Source organism: Cyprinus carpio, chromosome A21 (assembly GCF_018340385.1).
Source record: "Cyprinus carpio isolate SPL01 chromosome A21, ASM1834038v1, whole genome shotgun sequence".
Taxonomy (NCBI): domain Eukaryota; kingdom Metazoa; phylum Chordata; class Actinopteri; order Cypriniformes; family Cyprinidae; genus Cyprinus; species Cyprinus carpio.
Genome location: NC_056592.1, coordinates 7792638 through 7803121, shown reverse-complemented (window position 1 = coordinate 7803121; position 10484 = coordinate 7792638). Strand labels below are relative to the sequence as shown.

Genomic DNA, 10484 nt, shown 5'->3' with positions numbered 1-10484 from the left:
GTGTGTTGATGTGAGCCTGTGGTATAATCTGAAGGAAAGTATATAAAGGACAGTTCTTAAGATAGTAGTCAATTCTAGCTTGCACTGTTTGAGGACTCTTTTCTTTTTTTAGGTAAGATCATTACAAAATCAAGCGGACCATTATGGTGTGAACACATTACCTTACATTCTTTGTAGAGTTATACACATCAGTGCGTTCGTTAGCCGTAGTTCAATTGCGGCGTGTAATTTGAACCATGTGTTCACTTTGTCACTTATAATAGATATTAAAAACATTTTTTTTAAAACGTGTGCTCTTTTAAGAGAAAAAAAGCAAAAAACTGAAACCACCGAAACAAATATTTTGCTCTTTTGAAATTTCCTTCTTTTTTTTGGTACATTGTCAAATCTGGGGAGTGTGTTGTGTTTTGATTGCGTGAATTTGACTGGGTTGAGAGCAGGTGCGGATTGCGAATTATTTTTTGCTTCACTTTTGTTGTGGTGTGAAATGTATTGTGTTTTTTAAGTCTCATGTTTTCTTTGAATTTAAACTGACAGTGTGGGTGTCATGATAGTGAGACATAAGCTCAAAGCTTCCCAACGGCCAGTTTGCCAGCAGATGCGTAACATGCATTTTGTCCGCTACTACATACCGGCTAAATTGCAACTGTGTTTTAAAGACCTAATAGATTTTTTTTTTCTTTCTGTCGCGGAACAATTGAGAGGATTATCTGTATTAAGATCTTCCCCCCAGCCAAGTGGATTTGATGTGCTTTTAAACTGCATAAAATTAAAACTTTAATCCATCAAATGTTACTCGCGCCCTAGATTGCCATGTCCGTATACTACTGCTCTATTCACATTCCCTATGTACCCTTGCATGAATTGTTTTGTAGGGACATCTTATTTAGTCATCACTTGTCATTGAGTCGCAGACAATAAAACTTGAATTATGTAAGCTCTAAGCAGATGTCTGCCGTCCTCCTTTTGTTCTCGCCTAATAAAGACATACAGCTGTTTACTTAGATCTCTTCCGAATCGTTGTAAATTTGGATTGTTAATTATCACTTAAAACTTGTACATTTAACAAACGCATGGAGATTTGCTTTTCCATCATCCTCTCCCCACCAAAGATAAGAACGTCCCGCTATATGTGACTGGTCTAGCTAAACAGTTACAGTTTCTTGTTGTGTAAAAAAACGACCCTGTACACACACTCTTGCGAGGTCTATTTAACTATGTCCTCCTTCTTTGCTTAAACAATTACAGCACCAATAAAAGAGGGGGGAGGAAAACTGAAATAAATTTGCCTAATGTTTGGTTTTTTTAAAAGCCCTTTACCTTTGAGGTTTTGGGAGAGGAGAAGCTGGTACTGTGCTCGGTCGTCTGAATAAATATGTAATAAAATAAAAATATTAAGAAAAATTAACAGTTTATATAAGAAGTTTACATTTGGTCAGTTTTTCATTAAGATGTATTTGTTATAATATATATAAATGATACATTTTAGACCCTTGACATAAATAACTAAGATAAATATTATATTTTGACTCATGAAAATATATTACAATCTCAATTTAAAATTTTAAAACGATTAAGTATATTATAAAATCATCACATTATTATTTAAAGATATAAAGATAGAACATATAAATGTTACTTGTAATTGATTTTGCTAAAATGAATATATGAATATGAGTTACCTGTGAAATTGACAACATCAAAAGTTTTTCAACTAAATTAAAATCAAAGTGAATGCAAACTATAAAAAAACCTGACAAAATTACTAAAAACTTAACATAAAATGAAAAAATGGGGTTAAATATAAAATAAAAACTCCAATATATCAGATTTAACAATATTAAAAATCTCACATATAAATAATAAGATCAATATTCTCAATGATACTACAATTGAGGGGGATTGTTAAAAAAACTGGCACCCCCTCATGGTCCCTTTTTATTTTGAAAACCTGGGCAACCCATTTTAGGTCAAACGCAATATATCGGCGAGACGTTGAAAGTTCTAGCCGACTCCAGTTTGGGGGTATTCATTTACAGGGGAAGTAAATAAGTGTTTTTGCGGTGACGCTAGATCATACTGCTGTTAAAAGATTACTCACCTAATTTAGTTTTTTCTATCTAACTTCACTCTTTGTAGGAAAATGTCAGATAACGTAAAAGCAGGCGACGCTGGTTTTTGTATCTAAAGGAAACTGGTGATATCCTCACTGAAGATGTGTGATGGACCTTCTGAGGGTGCTTGGTTCGGATCATTCATATATTGCTCACGTCAACTTTATTCCTCCATTCTCAAAGCCAAAGGTGAGTTCTTAAAACAATGCGGTCTCCTGTAATAGTACCTGGTGAACGATCATTGAATGTTTCACTGAAAATGCTCCTCAGGGTGGCGCAATCCGATATTCGATCGCGCCGTGGATTTTGCAATGTCTGCAAGATGATGAAGAGTCCCAAAACACGCTCAAATAAAGCTCTGAAGAGGCCACCAGACTGATACCCTCGTTGAGACCGCGCATCGAAACAAGAAGCTTAAAACAGACCAGGAATTTGAAAGGAAGATACCCCAATAAAAGGTGTGGCCCTGCTGATGGCATATTCAGGCAAAGGGGTTCTTATGGATGCAGGTGATTTCGATGATGCAGCTTCGTGTGATTTATATGTTACTGTGTAGTCCAAGCATTAATACTTGTCCTGTGCATTTCAGAGAAATGCAAAGAACTCATCAGTTCTTAGAACCATTGGAGGATGAACGGGTCGCACTGCTCTTGTGAGAGACAGGGATGGGATTTCCTAGAAGGGCCATCTGAGCATGACCTGAAGGTAATGATTTCCCTTTCCAGCTGTAGTGCACGAACCGGATAAGGTTGAGGACCTTCAACCTGAGCACAACAATTACGTTCAATGTTCTCCTATGAGCGTTCAGAAACCAAGCTGCCTTTACCTAGTGAGAGCTATATTCCAGTAACTACAAGTACAACCTAAAAACTATTTAAAAAACAACTACTTGTATAGTAATTGTAGTTGAAATCATAAATAAGATATATGTAACAACCTAAACTTATGTGTATTTCCTTTTTTTATTCATTCATTGTTAGAAAAAAAAACAAAAACACTTGGGTCAAACAAATAAAGAAAATAAGAAACGAAAACCTCCCTAATATCAAGTTGACCTAATAGATTGACGATGAACAGTATATTTAATTAGTGTTATATATTAGTATTATTATTATTATTATGATTATTATTATTATTTAAGAAAAGAGTGTAGTCTGCTTGATAACATCTCTCATGGCATTAACCAGGGTTGTTTCTCGGCGCGTGTTGTCACGGTTGTGTCCCTCTGAAGGTGTGGAGGAGTGACAATCTCTCTGGACAAAATGATCTGAACATTCTTGCCACCACACTAAGAATTTTAGGGTTCAACCTTAAGGTTTTTTTTACTTTGTCTACTAATGTTCCTGTTCAGCGTTACAGTAGTTCTAACTTGTAATGAATCAAATATTATTAGTTTTATTTATAATACTGTGTTATTGTATATAATTACTATTTTGCAACAGCGTTATTGTTATCTTTTAATTTTAGTGGTAGTTCATTTTTATTGCTTTTGTCAATTTTGCAAAAAATCTGTATTAAAGTTTCTATTTAGCTTTCACTCATTTTTTAGTTCAGCCTTCTGGTTTTAGTCATGTTAATACCTTACCGCTTAAACTTCTTTTATTTGAGTTAGTTGGCCATTTAGGTTTTTGAGTTTGGATTTGATCTAAATTTTTTTAGCTCATTTTCCGTTTAACAACATGATTTAAGTGCAATTTAACTAAAAAACACAAGATTTCTGAATTGTGTAAGTTAATCTATAACAAGATCATTTACATCTTTTCCAAACTTGCAGGTTACAAAAAGAGATCCACAGGCAGCGCTTCAATTTCCAAAAACAACTGTGACGCCAGGAACGTAATTCCTACAGGCCGTCCCATGCGGGTTCTTTTTCTCCCCCAGGACTATAACCAGGAGGGTCAACGGCGATTCCGTCTGAGTAGAGACAACCCCTTCAGAAGGGTCCACCAATTTATTTGGCCTTTATTAAAGGAACCCACAACTTCCACAAACATTCACTTAGCAAAAAAAAAGGTTCCACGGGACCCCAGTGCCAAACGTTACATTCTTTTCACCCCACATGTCCTGCGGAGAGACGTTTGTGGAGACGGGAAGAGGAGTTTGCCATCATCACAGTAAAGAGGCCAGATGCTTCATTGATGCCACCAGATCCGGAAGGATTGATCGGGATCTTGGGATGATAGCTGTGGTGGTTAACGAGGAATGTGTATGAAGGGGTTGATCGAGGAGGAGCCTGGGTAGAGAACAAAGTTTGATACGTTGTCCCAAGGGCCCTGTGGCCTTCGGGGTAGGTGCCTGGAGACAAGGTGCACTTGGTAACTGCTACCAAAAACAACGCTTTGGAGGGAGATGTGCAATCATGAGACTCTGGAATAGACGGAAGAAAAAAGAAGCCCATCACTGTCTTTTAAGGACAAAGCACCGGTATCCCAGCATCTGTAGAGGCTGAGCTCCATGAGAAGTCCATGTGACAACTGGGATGGCTACACTGGTATATCCCTTATTGATTTTGAAGCGCCACGGCCACAGGAAAACAAGCGTTGCAAAGTGGGTAATGTGTGCGCTGATTTGTTTTCTGCTTAAGTATATGATTACATGATATAGTTAAGTAATTATGTTTATATCTCATACCACACACACACTATCCTTATCTGTGTTTGTGTGTGTGTTTGGTGTGTGTGTGTAAACTTCGACATTGTATTTTCATCTACAAAATGTTGTAACAATTTTTTTTTGCCTTCTGTGTCCCTGTTTGTGCATGATTTGAACCTGAATTTATAGGCCACTAGTGGTTAATATTTACCATAAATGCCTTTTTTTCAGATTTGGAGATTAATATGCGACATGTAGCTACCTGAGTCACTAACGAAGTCAGACGGGCTGGTTGGTGTTTAATCTTTTATTCTGGTATTTAATTGTGTGCTTTACATTAATTTCCACCGCATTTTTCCAATATCGAATCTGAAATAAAAAGATGATTTATTAAGGCTCGTTGCAGTTTTCCCGTTTAAAACACGTTTCCTTTATGTTAAAAAGTTGTACAGTTTCCTTTCTGTTAAACAGTGTTGATGTCTATATGCAAGAAAGTGTACTGTTTAGGTTGTACTGTTTTACTAAATGAGGTTATACTTTTCTGTTATTATCAATATCTGGTGCATTAGACAAGTGGCTCAATAAAGGTGTTGTTTTTTGTCTCACGGGAGACATTAGACAAGTTTCATCCTTTTTTTAATGCCATACATGCAGAAGTTGGTTCATTACCTGAACTCACTCGGTAATCACAACCCGTTCTGATTGTCCAGCTCGATGGGCGCAGTGAATGTATACACTCATATCACGTGGACGGACGGTCTTACCACAATGCTTGGAATCAGCGCTCTTGACCCACCTAATAATGGATATTGAAAAGTTTAATTGGAACATGAATTTTTGAAATTACAGAGAGAAAAAGTATAATTGATTAATTGTTGGTCTCGACGCGTCGTAACTGACCCCGGGACTTCATGCCGTGCGTAGTATTAAGTTTTCTGCGGTAAACCACCCATGCTGGTCCACTAAGGTAGTCCGACCTCCTCCTTGTGCCATGTAACACAGCGACCCGTTTTGAGTGAAACAATCATGCGATCGATCCACGGACAGCATATCGATGAAAGGAGCAAACCGTCAGGTTTCCATAGAAGAACTATATAAATACTAAGGAACAGATTCGTGGTACTTTCAGAAGCAAAGAAACATGCTAACGACATATTCGATGTCATTGAATATTTTGCAGGTATGTGATTCTTGTTTCATAGTGAACTGCTAATGAATTACACACCTGCGTGTTTGGTCGATAAATGATCTCCTGTTATAAATACATACACTTTTTTTTTCTTACCTACAGTCCGAAAAGGATAAAGAAGTCCATTTTTGCGCCACCAATGCTTGCAGTAAGGTTTTCTGTCAGTTGTTTTTCTACAGAGGAGATCTTTATTGTGGTGGATCGGCCTGAAGAAGAAGACCTCGTGAATGGTAAATTGCTCGCATCTTAAGATCATTGGATAAACAAGGTTAATGATCCAATTTATCTGTATTTTACCAAGAGGAACTCTTACATAGGGCACATTGCATATGTGGTTTTTACATATTGTGTATGAAAAACCAGCTATCAAGTTATGAGCTTAAATGTACCGCATTTATTTATTATTTGTTTGTTTGTTTAATAATTAATTTTTTATATATTTGTTTTTGATAATTATTTTTGTAGTCAAATCTAAAAAGTAATCTTAAACGGTTAAATTTCCAGGTGACCGCAGTGCTGAAGAGAAGTACCGTATATTCATGAGACATCGGTACAGCAACTGTGTGGAACTTCTGTGGAAACTATAGGCCATAAAGCTTTCCAAGGAAGGTGAGAGTGAATTTTGTAGAGTGCCATTAGTGTGGTGTTAATTTCTTGTAACATGATCGGTTTTAGGTTTTTATAAACGTGGTCTTTTATGTACTTTACATATAAGGTAGATTGGAATATAAATAAATGTATAATACTACTATAAGGGTCATCAGATATTCAATAACCAACAGACCAGTGTTGTTTTAATATTATTTATATACTAATAATATTTGTAAATTTGTAACACTCATATTTATATATTTATATATATATATTTTAGTTTTTTTTTTTTTTTTTTAACTTGTTTATGTTGTGTTGTATTTTTTGTACTTCTATTTTCTTTTTTTTTCTTTTTTTATCAATTTTATGTTAATTTTTATACATATTCATATACAGTTTTACTTTTTTTTTTTTTTTTTTTTTTTTTTTTTTTTTTTTTTTTACTTTTATGTGTATATTTTATTTTTAGATTTTCTGTTTTTATCTTTTAGTAAAATTAAATTGCAGTTGTTTATTTAGTTTGTATTTTTGGTAAATTTTAGTAAATTAACATTCAGTTGTTTATTTTAGTTTGTTTTTATTTATATTTTTTATGTGTTTTTTTAATTTTAGCATTTAAAGTTAAGATTTTTTTTTTCAGTTGCCAAGATAACGTCTAATTTTTTAGTTTTAAGTTTAAGGTTTTAATCTAATAATTACATTTAATTTTATTTCAGCTTCATTTCTGTTTACTGATAACTAGGTTTACTTTTAGTTAACAATAACAACTCTGTAACAGACTTGGGACACTCCCATATGCCGATAAACTTCAGTGTGTGATTTATGTCCATTATTTTCATATTTTCCAGGAGACGTCCCTATGTGCACTGAGTGAAGTTTGTTGCAGCAGAAGGCAAACACCCTCTCCAGAAATCTGGATGAGCACTACAACTTTCCCAGGAGCTCTTACAGGTAGGTTTTCTTTACAAGCTACAGATACTGACATGTGTCGCACACTGAAGTCATGTAGGACATAAAGCTTATTCCCTCTCATGTGCACAGACCCTGGTGGAGCATCTTCTCTCAGAGAAAGAAGACAGTCACTGCTCATCTCCAGGTTTCAAGAGTTTTTGGAGATGGACGATGTGCGCTACTACGTCATGAGTTCAGTGCCGAGACAACATTTACAGAGTCATGGGCCGAAACAAAAAGGTGAGTGTGGTTGTGTTTTACTATAGTCAGTTTTCTTCTGTACATTTATGCATATTCAGTTTTGCATATTTATTCTGTATCACCAGTTTTACCAAGGACTTATTTTTGTAATGCGCAAATCTGTTCATAGGCTGTGATTCCTGTATATCAGAATAATGCTTTTCACACTCTCTCAACCATCAACGTACCCAGCGAAGCAATCAAAAATGAGACATTTCCTTGTCAGAAAAGATTGTAAGTTTGCTTAATTACCGCGGGTATTGTCCCTATAAAACATTGCCCTTCATAAATACTATTTCTCTCTGCTTTACAGACAAACTTCAACAATGGAAAGTAGCCAAACTAAAGGTAAATACTTTTTTATTATACATTTCTGCATTTATTTTTTCCAAAGTTCATTCTCACATTATAAATATATAAATCTTTCCCTAATATTACTCGGAGCAATAAACGAGGTTTTGAGCAAATGTGGTTGGTGTTTCTCCAAGTTCAAGGTGAAACAACCCTAACTATAATGGTCACAGTACCATATATATCATGCTTGTCTATATTGAGGTTCTTAACCGCGTCTTTGGGTTGCCATAGTTTACCTAGCAAACATGTACAAGAAGATCCTGGTCATCCTTCATGAGTCCATAAGGCCACAGATCGGAGTGATCCCACACTTTTGATTGACTTCCTGAGCGCTGCCTCTATGACATCGGTGAGTCCAGGGTGTAAATTATTATTCATGGACATTATCTGTTATTGTTGTCTGTAATGCACTTTTCGTCCTGTGTTTTTCTCAGGTGGGGGCGAATCAGGTTTATTATCTCTGAATGGCTGTTCATCCTCATCCATAAAACATAATTTGTAAGCATTTAACCATTTCAAAAGGACCCGATTTTAATATTTTAAGATTCTTCTTTTAAAAAGCCTTCTCTGTCTTTGTTGTGTAGGGATACCCAGATTTTTATAAGAAGCTTTACAGTCTGCTGGATCCCTCTATCTCCATGTGAAGTACAGAGCACGTTTCTTCCACCTGGTGAACATCTTTCTATCTTCAACGTAGGTTTAATCTTTACACTTTTATTTTGGCCTAAAGATCAATGTGAGCATCAGAATATAAATGTCGTGTTTTGTTCTTAAAAAACAGTAGAATAGTCGAAACCCGTTTGCTCTGACAGACATCTGCCAGCCTACCTTGTGGCAGCGGTTGTGAAGCGTTTCGCTCGGGCTGTCTCTCACAGCGCCACCTACATCTCTCCTCATACTTCTGCCATTCATCTGTAATCTCATCCGCCGGCACCCGTCATGTAGAGTCCTCATCCACAGACCCAGCACTGCAGAAGGTACGTCACTGATAGAACGATCGAATTATTAATAATTTAAAGGTGCTGTATGTAGGATTGACACAGAGTGGTTGGACTAGGTATCGCAGTCCAAATTCAAAATATTGGAGAGGGTTTTTTTCACCCAGGCCCCTCCTCCTCAGACTTGAGGCACATGCAGGTTGCCAGATGGACGATACAAAACAGGAATGAGTGCACTTGACGATGAATGAAATGAAATATGCTGTGTTTTGTGGCAACTGGCAACCGGGGGTGCTGAAATACAATTGGGTAAACTGGCAGTGGGCGGGTTTCACAAACCAAAAAAAAAAAACAGACATTCCGGCCCGGAACGAGATGTTTTATGGTGTGTTTTGTGGACTGTAGCATTGTTTTTCAGATAAACAACTATGTTTACTAAGCATGTTCTTAAATATTTGCAAACATATTATGGTATTTTTATGCTTTAGTAAAGTCAAAATCTTACATACAGCACCTTTAAGATATATACACATTTATATATACATTTACAAATATGTATATTTACATATGTTATGTATTTATCGTGTATTAATTAGTATTTATTTATCATTTTTATTATTTATTTATGTACTTTTTTATTTAATGTTAAATACTGTTTATTCTAACAATGCATTCCTTTATTTATTTTATTATTTTTATTATTATTATTATCTTGATTTTAACCAGAATTTATTAGGTGGAATACAGGAACACTTAATTATGAAAAATTGTCATTGTAAATGATTTTAATCAGAGCCTTGTGACGACCCGTATGTAATGGAAGAGGAAGATCCGGCTCAGTGTCATGCTCTGGAGAGCAGCCTATGGGAGATCAAGGTAAGACTCTTCATATTGTTGTCCTTTCACTCACCATTCACAAACTCAACAAAGAATTAACCTTTGACTATCTAAAAGGATGTCCATTAAAAAAGGCCAATCTTCTCTTAGACTTTGCAGAAGCATTACCACCCAGATGTGGCCAAGGCTGCTATGAAGATCAACGAGCCACTTACAGAACAAGAGGACGATATCAGTGAGCTGTTAGAGCTCTCTACATTTGAGGTAGTTAGCGAGATTTGGTATTTTGATTATTTTCTAGTTATATTTGCCATGTGTTACAAGTATAAAATTGTTAAACTAATCATTATCCCCTCCACATTTTGTATGGCAGCTAATGGAGCGAGAACTCAAAGCTGTAAGGAAGACGATACCGCTCGAGTTTGATACAGCCATAGAGCTCCTGAAGAGCTCTAGAGAGGTGCTCGGAGTGCACTTTTCTCTGGAGTAACCACTCTTATTTGCAAATATGATCTTTCCAAAATGTATTCTTTGTATTAAAAAAGGTTGTGCATCAACTGTGACAGTCCGTTCCCCAGTGTGACGAAATAAACATTTGCACAAAATGAGCATGTGCTGTGGCCTCTAGTGAATGCTGATCAGACTGTAAAACAGCAGTACAAAGATTTAATTTAAAGA

General features: G+C 35.9%; 1 pseudogene; it reads left to right on the top strand.

The window, feature by feature from the left end:
* Positions 1-4173: 4173 nt before the first annotated feature.
* LOC122134747 lies at positions 4174-10414 on the top strand (annotated as a pseudogene).
* Positions 10415-10484: the final 70 nt, after the last annotated feature.